This window comes from Nyctereutes procyonoides, unplaced genomic scaffold (assembly GCF_905146905.1).
Source record: "Nyctereutes procyonoides isolate TBG_1078 unplaced genomic scaffold, NYPRO_anot_genome, whole genome shotgun sequence".
Lineage (NCBI taxonomy): Eukaryota > Metazoa > Chordata > Mammalia > Carnivora > Canidae > Nyctereutes > Nyctereutes procyonoides.
The window spans coordinates 5,896,263-5,911,932 of record NW_026575144.1 but is presented as its reverse complement, the minus strand read 5'-3'; positions in this window follow the sequence as shown (position 1 = coordinate 5,911,932).

Below are 15,670 nucleotides of genomic sequence, written 5' to 3'. Positions count from 1 at the left end.
GATGTTAGTTGTGGGCTTGTCATACATAACCTTTATAGTATTGAGATATGTTCCTTCTATACCCAGTTTGTTGAGGGTTTTCATGACCTCTAGCTTCTGCAGTTGAGGGTGGATCTCTATTTGAACTGCTAGGATATCATGTTACAAAAGCTTAATTATCTCTTCCTCACCCAGATCATGGGCTCCCTAAGGACAATCATAGTGTCTTAGGCACCTTTGTATTCTCAGTGCTGAGTATAAGCCCAGAGTAGGTATTTGTATGAATGAGTTAAAAATCCCAGAATTAGGAGCACCTGGGTGGCTCAGTGGTTGAGCGTCTGCCTTTGGCTCACATGATCGTGGAATCCCAGGATCACTTCTCCCTCTGCCTATGACTCTGCCTCTCTCCATGTCTGTCAAGAATAAAAAAGCAAATCTTTAAAAAAAGTCACAGAATTATTTATTTTATGTCCTTCCTCTAAAGTACTTTCTTATTAGTAATATATGTTTATACTTTTCTGTTCCAGGGAAATTTTATGCAAGACCATCTAGTACTTTTAAGTTATATAATTTCATGTTACAACTAGTGACTTAAAAAATTGCATTGAACCATTTAAAAAATAAAGTCTAAGTATTCTAAAGATTCTGGGAGCCTTTGGTTGAGTAGTGTCAAAGTAACATATTCTGGGAGCTCTTGGTAGTGTTGTGTCAATGAGTACCAGCTAGGGAGTTCAAGAGACCAGAAGCCAAATCCTGGCTATTGCCCTTCTCCTTACAGACAGTGACTGCTGACTACTTATTTATTATCTCTGGCACTTAACTTTTTTCAGGTATAAAGTTCTGTGAAAAATAACTGTGTAAAATTAGATGGTGTATCTACATTTTATTAATATGGTCTGGCACATAAAATTACTAATGATTATTACTTCTCAAAATTTTGGCCTAATTGTGAATATTTCATAGATTTATAAGACAGAATTCATTTTAGATAATGTAAAGTGATTTGATAATTTTATTTATCTTAATTATGAAACAAACATATACATTTTTATGAGATCAAGAAGAAAAAAGCAACTTCGTAGCAGACAGTTTCCATATAGGTATTACCCTGATTTGGGTTCACTGAAATGTTAACTTTGCAATTGATTGTCATGCTAGGATGTTAGGCTGAGGAGATAATTTCTATCTTGACAGTAGTTTAAAACCCAAAGGCTACAAACATCATACATTTTGGTCAAAGTGTTTCCTGTTTATAATAAACATAGAGTTTACTTGCAATGACCATAGTAGAAGCCCTATTATCTGATGTGATTGGCATTGACCAATAAATTGAAAAGAGGTTCATTATTAGTGATTAGTCAACATCACAAATTATCAAGGAAATGCAAATAATAAAAACCACAGTGAGGTATCACCTTACATCTGGAAAAACAACTAGAATCACAAAGACCTAAGTGTTCTCGAGGATGTGGAGAAAAAGGACCCCTCATGCACTGTTGGTGGGAGTGTAAATTGGTGTAGCCACTGTGGAAAACAGTATGGAGCTTCCTACCAAAAATTAAAAATAGAAACACTATATGATCTAGTAATTCCACTACTGGGTATTTACCCAAAGAAACAAAAACACAAATGCAAAATGATTTATGCCCCCTGTTTATTTCAGCATTATTTACAAAAGCCAAGATCTAGAAGCTACTTCAGTATCCACAGATAGAAGAATGGATAAGGAGGATACAGTATGCTTGCTCACAAGCATGCACATGCACACACACTAGAATATTACACAACCTTAAAAAGGATGAGATCAGGCCATTTGAGACAACATGGTTGGATATAAAGTGTGTAATGCTAAGTGAAATAAATCAGACTGAGAAAGACAGAAACTGTATGATTTCAGTCATATGTGGAATCTAAAAATGCAAATGAATGAACAACAAAACACAAAGCAGAGTCAGACCCGTGAACACAGAGAACAAACTGATGGTGGCTGGGGAGGATGGGCAAAACGAGTGAAGGGGAGTGGGAGACACAGGCTTCGGTTATGGAGTAAGTCATGGGAATAACAGAGACAGCAAAGGGGTGAAGGGAATGTAGCCAATGGTATTATAACGTTGTGTGGTGACAGATGGTAGCTACACGTGTGGGGAGCATAGCACAATGCACAGAATTGTTGAATCACTGTGTTGTACACCTGAAACTAATGTAACATTGTGTGTCAACTATACTCAAATAGATAAAGGAAAAAAGAAAAGGGACTCATGAAAATAATATGTATGTGTTTTAAATACATTCATGTTGTTCACTAATATTTTGATGAGTCAAGGCCTCTCGTTTGAGTGTAAGTGAGCAGAAGGGAGCTCAGTCAGCTCCCTTGCATCCAGCCTGTCCACAATACGTTGTCTACTATGTTCAGTTTGCTAAAAGCAGAGAACTAGGAGCTAGAGTTATGAGGCAGTCGGATAGCAGAATCTGTCTGGATTTTTACGAATATTTCACACTCTTTCACAAATATCTTACCCACAATAATTTTCTTGCCTTTGTCAACTCTTTGTATTCAACTAGGTTTTTGTAGAAACTCCAAACTCTCCCCACTCTTATTTCATCAGTTTGTGTGACATTTAATTAAATTATGTAATTGTAAGAGTAGGAAAACTGGTGTACGCTGACTTGAGAAAAATGTAACAGACCTCAAAGTGAACATAAAACAAGTGTGTGGGCATTCTAGAAAATAACCTACTGGTCGTAATTGTCCAATGTAAAATCAGTCAGATGTTTTACAGAGGAAAGGAGCCCATGGCTCAGTTAGGAGGACTGGTTAAGTGGAAGTGGTCAGAAGCATCAGCTGGATTTAATCTTGAGAGCTTCTCCTCCTTTTATTAGCTGAACTTTGCTAATTAGAAATGCTGTAGGATTCTGAGCTTTTGACCCTTAAAATGTTTTAGACTTTCATAAACTTGTTAGATTATTTCAAAACAATTCAATTTAAGATGTTACTTGGTATTTGAATTTTATCTCTTGCCAACCCATTTCTTTTCTTCATGGATCTCCTCTAACCCATGTGCCCCAGTAAAAACACTAGTATAATTTTGAATTTGAGATAAATGAAGGAGAGACTGGACAATCCTATCCTGTGGAAACAGTCTGCCAAACACTGACTGAGGACAAATGCCAGTAACGTCCTGATACTCAGCTGCACACTCATATCCCTAAATCCTTCCTGAGCAGTCAGACTTTTAAGAATATCTTCTGACACTTTTACCTAATTTGTTGTCAAAAGTTTTAATGCCAGACACAGAAAACCGATCTTTTGTCAATTTACCTAAAAACCTCTTTTGGCCTCTTATTAGTACATATATTTTCTTAAACAGAAAAATTCAGGATTCTTTGTTTAGGCTGGCATCCATATTTTCCCAAGGATTATGAAATAAATATTTGATCCATGAGAGATAAAAAGAAGGCCTTCATTTGAAAATCTTGATATAATTGATCTGATAAATTCTTAACTCCTGCTGACGTTGATGAGAGCAAAGTGCATGACAGAGGTCACGTTTGAGGTATCTGAAATTTGGAGCTGTCTCCTGGAGGGCTATGTAAACCTTCCCAATACTGCCCTCTTCTTAGCAGGTGAAGATAAAAATTTGCATGACTCCCTATAATGTGATAGATTTGGTAGTTTAAGTTTACAGATTTTTCTTTTTCCTTTCTAGTGTTTGAAAGACATTTTACTGTTCAAGAACGAAACATAGGGTGGCAATAGTCACATGGTGTTGCATGATAGTAGTTGGTTGAAGCAAAGTAGGTGCTGCCCCTCGGATGGGACTTCCTTGCTCCAATTGTTTGCTATAGTTGCCCTCTCTCCTGTGCCTGCCTCTGGCCAGTCATTGATGGTACCTTCTGACTCCTCCAGGCAGGTGAATTTGCAATCCTTGGTGTGGAACTTTAACTGTTTCTGCATGTAAGCTTTGTGTACAGAGATATATGGATCTAGAAGACTTAGGTGTTTCCAGTGTAACAAATTGTACCTTCTGCTATCTGCATGAACGCTTTCTGGCTATTGAGCTGTGTCTTAATCTGCAAACTTTAAAAACTGTAAAAACTCAGGGTAGAAGGTGCCTCCCCAAACATTTAGAATCCCAGTTCAGCCTGATTTAAAAACACATAGCTTTAGGGGCACCTGGGTCTGCCTTCAGCTCAGGTCATGATCTCAGGGTTTTGGGATAGAGCCCTAAGTCTCTCCCTGCTTGGGGTGGGGGTCTGCTTCTCCCTCTCCCTTTGCCCCTCCCCCATTCATGTTCTCTCTCTCTCTCTTTCTCTCAGATAAATACATAAATCTTTTATATATATATATATATCCACACAGTCTTTTTTTTAATTTTTTTTTATTTTATTTATGACAGGCACACAGTGAGAGAGAGAGAGGCAGAGACACAGGCAGAGGGAGAAGCAGGCTCCATGCACCGGGAGCCCGATGTGGGATTCGATCCCGGGTCTCCAGGATTGCGCCCCGGGCCAAAGGCAGGCGCCAAACCGCTGCGCTACCCAGGGATCCTGTATACACACAGTCTTAATGTGAATGCAACCTCTTGCAAACTTTTAGATGAATATTTCCAAGGCCAAGTCACATGTGGTCATTCATTTACCTCTTGACTGCTCTCTATTCCTGGGTTATCTGATCCCTCAGATCTTATGTGATATTATGGAGATGATTCTGAATAAAGTCAGAGGGGAAGCTCAGAATTGACTCTCAGCTTTTGTCCTGATTTCCTGAAACAGCTGAGCAGGTTTCAGCAGGTTTCAATGTGTTTCCTTGGCCATCATCTTTGCCCCAAGACGTTTTAATGGTGCTTCCCTGGTGGTTTAGCTTAAGGAATGGTGTGGGGGTGTAAATCATCCTGGAAGGAGAAGATATCTGAGGACAGAGGCCCACCAAAGATGATAGGGAGGTTGGAGAAAGTGTGGCAGGTAGGATCAAGTGAGAGGGGCCATGGGAAGATATAGTCAAGGATAATGGCTAGAGGGGCAGTGAAACTAGAAACCAGGAAAAAAAATGAAAAGTTTCTTGGTCTCTTGTTTTTATATTCATCCTGTAGGTTGGAAATTCACTTCTACTGAACAAGCATGATCCCTAGGATTGTATATATGGAGGCCAAAGAGAAAAAGAAAGATTTCATAGGAAATACTCATTCATTCTTAGGTATATAGAACACTTCACATATATTTAAGGTTTTATTTTTGGTCATTAGCAACTGCAAAGATAAGTTGGCTAATGTGAGTGCTATGCTTAAGTGACTTTTTAATCTTTAAATTATCTTAGTTTGCAGACCAGTGGCCTGTCTGTGAAAGGTGCCAATATTTGCAAGGTATTTCTTGTCACCTGTTCCCAGCTCCTTGTCTGGGAGCCATGGTTGGGAGTCTGGGCCTGAAAGAGAGTGGAGAGGTGGATTGTGGTTTGACTGGAGGAAGCACAGCTTATTTGGCTAAATTGCCAACTTTTAAAATCCTGATATAAATAAATGTTTTTCTAAAAATTATTGTTTGGCTCATTTCCCAGGTAAGTGCATGAACCATACATCATTGACCTTGGCTCTAAAATATAGATTTTCATCTTAAAAGAATTTGGGTCATAGGTTAGAGATCATAGGTTGTTTGAGTTGGAAAGGATTTAGAGACCTGCTAGTCTACTCCATTATTTTATGGATAAAAATATTACTCCCAAACTGTCATATCTAGATCTCTTTTTTCTTGTCTTTGAAAAACTTTAAAAAAAACTGTTCAGAATTTTATTGAACATATATAATTGACATACCATTATATAATTTTAAAGTATATAATGTATTGTTTCAATACACTTATAAATTACAAAATGATTATATCATAGCATCAGCTAACACCTTCATCATATCACATAATCACCATTTCTTTTTATGCAGTGAGAACATTTAAGATTTACTCTCTTAACAACTTCCTTTTTCTTTAAAAGATTTATTTATTTGAAGAAGAGGGAGAGAGTGCACACATGCATGCATGTGCATGTGGCAGGGGGCAGGGCCGAGGGAGAGAGAATCTCAAGCAGGCTCCCTGTTGAGTGTGGATCCCAGGATCCTGAGATCATGACCTGAGCCAAAATCTAGATTTGCACGCTTAACTGCCACCCAGGCACCCCCCCTTAGCAACTTTCAAGTACATAATACAGTATTATTATCTATCTTATCTAAACTCTTAATACATTGAAACATATTAAGTAATATGTCAGTTCTAATTATTTTTTTTGTTTTGGAGAGGGAAATTCTGGGGGATCTTCTTTGCTTCTGCTCCAGTTTGGATTAGACACAAACTGGGCCTGGACTCAGCAGTCACTCTGGACTTCACTCTTTTATTATGCTAAGACACATTATTCTGTCTTGCTTTTTTTAATGGGATCTGAGTTTCCTTATTTCCATGTCTTTCCTGGTTTATACCTTCATTCTGGTGGATAACCTATTTTATCCTGTACTTTCTAGAGTAGGGGGCCACAGCAGGTAAATTTCATGAGGACTTGTGTACTTAAAAGGTCTTTATGATCACATTTAATTGATAATTTGTTTAGGTATAGAATTTTTGAAATCATTCCTCCCCCTAAGTCTTTTTTTTTTAAGATTTTATTTATTTATTCATGAGAGACACAGAGGGAAAGGCACAGACACAGGCAGAGGGAGAGGGAGAAGCAGGCTCCATGCAGGAAGCCCAATGTGGGACTCAATCCTGGGACTCCAAGATCACGCTCTGAGCCGAAGGCAGGCACTCAACTGCTGAGCCACCCAGGCATCCCTCTCTAAATATTTCTTCTTTTCATGGCACCCTGTACTTTGATGGATGCCATCTTCAGTCTTATCGCTGATGCTATCATAATAGTTTTGTAAGTTACGTTCTCATAATATTTTTGTCACTTTTCATCTTTGTCATTTTTAATGTGTTTTTCTACTTTCTTTGACATTAGAAAATTTCTTTATGATTCTGGTTACCTTGGTTTTTCTCTTCCTAGCAAGGATGGAGGAACAATAACTGGTTTTAAAGCTTGTATGAGTGAAACTCGTGAACTGCTGGGCTTGCATGTTTATGATTTGTTAGTGCATGAGTAGATTTTGAGAAGGAATGAATGTAAGTGAGTAGGTTCAGTGCACAATATTTAACTGGCTATTCCAGTTGCTAACACTGTTCTACTAGGTGCAACATTGCTAGGATGCAATAAAGCCTTGCTGCTTATCTCCACTTTCTTCCCCCTTAGCCTGTATCTCTCTATTTCCTTGTGCATCCCTTCTGCCATATACATACCATGTCTGGGGGACACTTGTTAGGTAGATCTGTTTTCCTTTATCATCCTGAGCAATTTGGAAAAAGTCATTATGGAATACACTCCAAAACATAGTAAGATCCATAACTGTCTGATTTTGTCTAAGGCCAGGAGGGCTTTAGGTTAAGATGATATCAACAAATAACCAGGTATCTTCTATTTAATTCAAGACATACTGATTGAGCTCCAATTATGTGCATGGTGTATAATTGCCACTGAAAGAGAAGTCAACGAACAAAAAGCAAAATAGTACATTCTATTCCAAAAGGCTTATATGCTAATACTTTCTGCCTAAGCCATGATGTTAAACCTGCCATCGCTCATTACATGATTTTAATAGGAACTCTGAATTGGTTCATATAAATGTCAAATTAATTAGGGTCCTCAAAAGCTTGAAATCGGAATTTTAAGCTTTTTTTCTTTGATCATTAGAAGATTTTTGAAGGTGCCAACCTTACCTTGAACTTTTTTGTATTTTCTTAAACTGTCCTGTATCATGCTTTACCTGGAACATATGCCATATGTTTGTGGCTGATAATGCAGACCTTAGAACTCTGGTCACTGTGAGTACAGCCTGTTAGATTTTAATAGAAAAATCAATGGCTTGCTTAAACTTGGGAGCTAGGGAGCAGACACAAAGATTGCCACCATAATTGCTACCTGTGGTGAGCAGATTCTAAGGTTATATCCAGGTTCAGGGAGAGGGAGCATGGTAGTAGTTAGTACTTTTACCTTGTTTTATTGTTTCTCAGGTAAGCAGTTTCCATGGTTCCTCCATGAATATCATTACCCAGGCTCATCAGGGAAGCAGCAATGAAGTGATCAAAGTCAGCTCTTTCATCTCCTGTGTCCACTGCCAGATTGTCCTGCACTAGGTATTTATCACCTCCCTATCTGCTGGAACTGGATGGAAAAGGCCCTGAATGTTCTCACCACAGCTCTGTCTCTGGACCAGCAATTTGAATACAGAAAGGGTAATATAGCCCTTTCCCTAAAAAATGGCTATTTGAATGAAGGTCTCTCTGTATACAATGTCAATTAAAGGTATTTGGGCATATGCAGCATATATATATATATATATATATATATACACACACACACACATACACACTGTATACGTATATATATCTATATGTATATATACATATTGTATCTGTTTGTACAGTCAAGTCTTATTATTTGTATTAGTTATGTTTTGGGAAGTCACCAAAAATTCTGGGAGAAATACAGGGTTAGATTCCTATGAGGCTCTGGTCACACAACATTATCATTAACCGATCAATACATAATCTTGCTTTATGTGACAACTTAATGTATATTCTTGATTCATTAACAGTGAATTCACAGCCAACCACACTACAACTCATATTTGACAAAGCTCACAACACACATTTCTCCATAAGGTACATGTCAGCCTTTTGTATTTGGGAACACTGGAGGACACTTCAGCATTATCCTTGGGGGCCATTTTAAACAGTGAAATCATCAAACAATAATGTGAAAAAGGTGGCATTACATAGACCATGACAAGGATTTGTTTATAGTATGACAGCTGCAATAAGAGGGCAGGGTGTCGCCTTGTTCATCTCTGTTGGGGCCATGTGTGGCTAACATTTTTTTGTCTACTCTGTGCATATCTGCACATGTTCACCAAGCACCACTGATATTGACTTTGGGGCAACAAATGAATTTTTACAAGTAGACGAATTTGCAAATACGAAATCTGCAAATAATGAAGATTGACTCTGTGTGTGTTTGTATTATGGACAAATGGAAAACAAAACAAAATGAATCTTGAAGCTCGGTGACCTTTTTAACTTCACATGTGTATTGAGCGGCTTGACCTTGATCTTTTACCCAGTAGAGGGACAGATCCTATTTCCGTCAGCTACAGCAGCTACTACCCAACACTTCACATGAGCCCTCCAGGTTTATTTTCCTCTCTTCTCATTTTGTTAAGTTCTGTTTGTTAAGTTCAGTTTTATAGAAGAAGCCAGGTGAGCACACAGTGACCAATATTCTGGACTGATAATAGGTAGGCATTACTGAGACAGCTGAAGCGAACATCCTCCTGCCTAGGGCTGAGATCTTAAACCCTAACTACTGAGAGCTGCCTGAATTTCCAGAACCATCTGCTGTTGAATTATTTAGTCAGGCCACATAGACAGATTTTGATCTGTTTTATGTCTTTGTCCTAGTTCATGACATTTAACAAATGTATTCTGCTTGAGTAGTTTCTATTCTTGTCACATGACATAGTGACTCACCTGAATCTGAAAGGGAAGACCAAACCAATTTGTTACCATGAGGGGAAGAAAACAGTATGGGGAACAATGGGTGATTATACTCACCCATACTGTGGATAAGTAAAATTGTGAAAGCTGTCAATATTTGGTAAATTTATTTCAACTGTGTAAAATAAATTTGTAGCAACAATATACTTAAAAAAAACCATCATTGACTAACTTGTTTTGAAAGTTGTTTTCTGACTTTCCCCAAGTGTTGCTGTAGGAAGGTTGGTGTTTTATGATACTGCGTTGAGGAGGAATAATGTTACAGGGAGCATGGCATTAGAGGGAGAGCTAGTATGGTCCCCAGAACCTTCCCTAGCTTAACTTCCATGAGTGAAAGATGGGTCATATAAAACCTTAACCCTCAGTGATATTAATTTTTGGGTAAGCAGAACCTTTCCTTTTTGAAATGGCAAAAAATTTCAAATAGCTTTTTTTTTTTCACCTCTAGCTTTATTGAACTATTATTGACAAATAAAAATTTTATGTATTTGTACGATGTGCAAACTTTATGTATTTTACGATGTCGTTTTAAGAGGTACAATGTGATGATTTAAGATACATATGCATTGTGAAGTGCTTACAGTAGTCATGTTAATTAACACATCAATCACCTCACATAGTCATCATTTGTTTCTGCATGTATGATAAGAACGCTTGAGATCTACTTAGCAAATTTGAAGTATGGTATTATTAACTATCATCACCATGTGTACATTAGATTTCCCAGAACTGACTTCTACCTGAAAGTTTGTATCCTTTGACCAACATTCCCCTTTCCCCCACCCCCTGGTTCCTGTCAACCACCATTCTGCTATGAGTTCTACTTTTTAAGATTTTGCCTGTAAGTGAGATTACATAGTATTTGTCTTTCTGTGTCTGGTGTATTTCACTTAGCATAATGCATTCCAGATTCATCCCTGTTGTCATAAATGGCAGGTCTCCTTTTCTTATGGCTGAATAATATTCGTGTGTGTGTGTATTTTTCTTCTTTATTCATTCATTCATAGATGGACACTTTGCTTGTTTCCATTTCTTAGCTATTGTTAATAATGATGTAATGAACATGAGAGTGCAGATATCTCTTTGATATTCTGTTTTTGTTTCCTTTGGGTATATACTCAGAGTGGGATTGTTGGATCATTTTTTAACTTTTGGAGGAGTCTCCATATTGTTTTCCATAACGATTGTACCAATTTACATCCCTACCAATAGTGTACAAGGATTTCTTTTTCTCCACACTCTTGCCAACACTTGTTATCTTTTGTCTTTTTGGTAATAGCCATTTTAACAGGTATGAGGTGGTATCTCTTTGTGATTTTGATTTGCATTTCCATGTCGATTGTTGATGTTGAACATATTTTCATGTACCTGTCAGCCATTTGTATGTCTTCATTAGAAAAATGTCTATTCAGGTCCTTTGCCCATTTTTTGAGTTATTTTAATTATTGATTGATTGCTGTTGAGTTATAGTTCTTAGAACATTTTGTGTATCAATCCCTTATCTTATATTACATATAGTTTGCAAATAATTTCTTCCAATCTGTGATTACCTTTTGTTGATTGTTTTGCTGTACAAAAGGCATTTTATTGGTTCACTTACCAAAAATATTCTATGTAGGCTTTAGGTATGACTAGATCCAGAAGTTCAAATGATGTCATTAAGTGTCATTTTTCTCCCTTCTTTCTCACAGTTCTGGTGTCCTCCCTGTTGGCTCTTCCCTTGTAATGCTAAGTTAATTTACATATTAATGTCATAACAGCTTCATTAAAAATGAGTTATTCAATACAGGAAACAACAAATGTTGGTGAGGATGTGGAGAAAGGGGAACAGTCTTACACTGTTGGTGGGAGTGCAAGCTGGTGCAGCCACTCTGGAAAACTGTATGGAGGTTCCTCAAGAACTTATAAATAGAGCTATCCTCTGACCCAGTAATTGCACTACTGGGTATTTACCCCAAAGATACAGATGTAGTGAAATGAGGGGACACTTGTGGCCCGAAGTTCATAGCAGCAATGTCCATAAAAGCCAAACTGTGGAAGGAGCCATGATGTCCTTCGACAAATGAATGGATAAAGAAGATGTGGTCTATATACGCAATGGAATATTACTCAGCCATCAGAAGGGATGAACACCTACCATTTACATCAATGTGGATGGAACTAGAGAGTATTATGCTGAGTGAAATAAGTCAATCAGAGAAGGACAATCATCATATTGTTTCATTTTTATGTGCAATATAAGAAATAGTGAAAGTGTCCATAAAGGAAGTGGGAGAAATGAAATGAGGAAAAATTAGAGAGGGAGACAAACCACGAGAGACTCCTAACTCTGGGAAACAAACAAAGTGTTGCAGAAGGGGAGGTGGGTGGGGAGATGGGGTAACTGAGTGATGGGTTTTAAGGAGAACACAGGATGTAATTAGCGCTGGGTGTTGTACTATATGTTGGCAAATTGAATTTAAATAAAACAAAAGAAAGGAGTTATTTTGTTTTCCTAACAGTTTCACAGAAGTCCCAGAATTCAGTTCCTTCCTTCCTTCCTTCCTTCCTTCCTTCCTTCCTTCCTTCCTTCCTTCCTTCCTTCCTTTTGCCACATGCTTATCCCTGAATCAATCACCAGAGTCTGGGGAGTATTGTGCCCTGTTAGGCCACACATCTATCACATGACCATCTGTGGAGTCAGGGCTGGAGGTAGTACCACCTGTACCACTTGGAATAAAAGAAGTGTAGAAATCCTTCCCCAGGAAAAATCAGAGTACTGGTATCAGAATAAAAGTAAATGGGGGATCCCTGGGTGGCGCAGCGGTTTGGCGCCTGCCTTTGGCCCAGGGCACGATCCTGGAGACCCAGGATCGAGTCCCGCGTCGGGCTCCCGGTGCATGGAGCCTGCTTCTCCCTCTGCCTGTGTCTCTGCCTCTCTGCCTCTCTCTCTCTGTGACTATCATAAATTAACAAACAAACAAACAAAAAGAATAAAAGTAAATGAATGCCAGGTAGGTTAAATAATAAATGACCATTTTGGACTCATTTAAACCATTGGCTTGTTATATGTTTAAATTAAGAACATGGATATAGAAGGGCTTTGGAAAACAACACATATAAATATAGTATATTCTCCTTCCTTGTGTACAAATAACATCAATTTAATTAAATATACATTATATGTATATGTATATAGAGTTAATGCCCACTGTTCACTAGGCATTATGAAGATAACAGGGGGAATAGGAAATAATCTTTGTCCTCAGTCAATTTAGAATTTGTAGGATTATGGGCAAGTAAAAAATAATTAACTATACCATGAAGCAGGAGGAAATAAATGAAGAGCAATATGAGTGGGAAAGCATAGAAGTTGGGAGATATTTTTTAAGATTTATTTATTTGAGAGAGAAATTGTGCTAGTGCACAAGTAGGGGGAGGCACAGGGGAAAGAGAGTCAGAGAGAGAGAGAGAGAGAGAGAGCAAGTGAGCAGACTCCCTGTTGAGCGTTGAGCTTGGCCATGGGCTTGATCTCATGGCCCTAAGGTTGTGACCTGAGCTGAAACCAAGAGTTGAACACTCAACCTACTGAGCCACCCAGGTGTCCTGGGAGATGTTACTTGTGAGCAAAGTAAGTCTGGAAGTTATATTAGTGCCTTAGAAAAACCAGAAGACTTCACAGTAGTTTAAGAGAGCACTGCCCCTCTGCTAAGCCCAAGGAGAGAGAAGAGAAATAGAGGAAGAAGAGGACAAGAGCTGGGAGTGAAGAGGAGAGAAGGAGGAGGAGTAATAATATATATAAAAGGGAGAGGATTCCTGCAGTGGGTAATAACCTGGAGGGGCTAGTCCTTGTGGTTTTCAACACTTGTTCACCATTAGCTAAGGGAGTTTAAAAATGTTAGTGAGGTACTGCTCCTTCCTTGACTTTAGAAGCAGAATCCTTAGCTGGGGCCCCAGGCGTGCTTGAACAAGCCAGCAAGGTAAACGTGCGACTTTGAAGTGCGTGACTAGTAAAATTCTTTCAAGATTCATTAGAAGAGTGTTCGTTAATATGCTGCCTTTTATTTCTCTCCCCAAACATTTGTGATCCCAAATTAATACTTTGCTCTTTAAGCGTTAAATTAAGCTTTATACTCAGTAATATTTTATTTACATTGCACATCAAGGTTGCATAATTTGAGGATGGAAATAAGACAGTCTTGAAACTTGAAATGTTTTCTTAATCTTCAATTGAAAAGAATTTATATAATATCATGCTTCATTAGTACCTTGTTTATCAGGATGTCACCTAACCAGCCACATCAACTCCTGGGAGCTTAGCTAAAAACCAGGGAAAGAGAATTCTGAGAAGTCAAAGATGTGGCTGTAGTTTTCCAGTAAGTTAAAGTTCTGCACTGTGGTCTTGGAATAGTCTTTAAAGGCTGGTTTACAATCATAAAACACACACACACACGCACACACACACACACACACACACTTATTCTTCTAAAAATCTAATCTATTTGTCCACAGCAAATTAGAAATAAGGAATTAATATAAGAGGGATTTCGGGTTGCTGAGAAAGACTATTACCCTGAAATGATACCAAACAGCTGAAATTGAAAAGGAGACTGAAAAATTTCAAAAAGTCAAATCAAAATGCAGGACAATATTAGGATACTGTGATTACCATATACACACATGTTCCAGATTAGGGAACTGTGTTATCACATGTTCAAAGCCTTATGTTTTAGAAGGCAAAAAGGCGACTCATATAATTAATTCATACAATATTATAATTTATATATCATACTGCACAATGATAATTTATACACATTTGTATTACATGTAATTTATATATTTACCTAGTAACCTTTTAAGGAATTGATGTTTAATGGGATAAATTTCAAGTTATTTGGAAAATTCATTCACCTATAACTTAGTACTCTCTGACTGTATCTGTTAAATGAGACATTACAGCATTTTATGATTTAATTTCCTTCTGAGATCTGATATTTCATAAGGAGTACAGTTAGGGAGGAAACAGTGGTGCATATATTTTTTTAAAAATATCACTTTGTATTGTTGGGTAAGATTATTTTCTAGCAAACCAGCAAATCAGGAACTGGCTTAATCACCTTCTCATCACCAGAGTCATTACTGTTAATAAAGTATACCTAACATTTTATCACAAATGCTGCCTCCTGAGGATAGAAATGTGTCTTTGTGAGGTGAGGTTGGAGTGGTGGTGTTTGGACCTCAGTGGAGACCTGAACTGAGGCCCACAGGTTTCTTGGATATCTAAAGTCAGAACCTGGCAGAGTTCGCAGGGTCATATCCCAGGTAGCTCCTGATTATTTTTTGTCTGCTGGATTTCCTTATTTCTCAATTTACTAAAAATGAAACAAACACCTAGCAACAAGCCTGTGGTTACTCAAACGGGGTTATAATTTAAAGCTCTTTGTGAATCTCTGTAGTGATGGATACAAGCAGACATTTCATATTCAATGTACAATGTTAAGGGGGCTGTAGAATGACATTACCGTGCAGTGAAAGGGTCGAATTCCCTCCAGATCTCGTGTAGCGCCTTTTACATGTACCTTTAATCTTAGTCCCCAATCAGGTATGTTAACATTCAGTATTCTTGTTGGAGAATGACAGTTCATCGCTGAATTAGCTCACCAGTGTTTCCTTGTGTCCAGCTGAGACTTGTAGAATGGCGAATTGGGTAAATGTATCTATTCTATGTTATTATTATGTATTCAGTTCTATTCATTATCATTCTACTTATTATTATTATTATTATTAAGGATTAAAATAACTTGGTTAAAGTTTGGGTAATATTGACTGCAGTTAAAGCTTGGCTGGACTTCTAATTTGAGACAGTGTTTGAAATTCACGATTTGGAATATTTCTGTTGAGAAATATGTTATCTTGATAAACAAGAGGCAATGGCATAGTTGATAACTTTTCCTCCTGCCTCATACCAGCCTGATCCTGTAGAGAAAAGGTGGGACATTCTTCATTAGCTCAGAATTTTTGTTCAGTTTCAGGTTTAATCTCCTGCCCTCAAGTGGCAAATTGGAAAAGCTCATTTAGGTCTCACGAG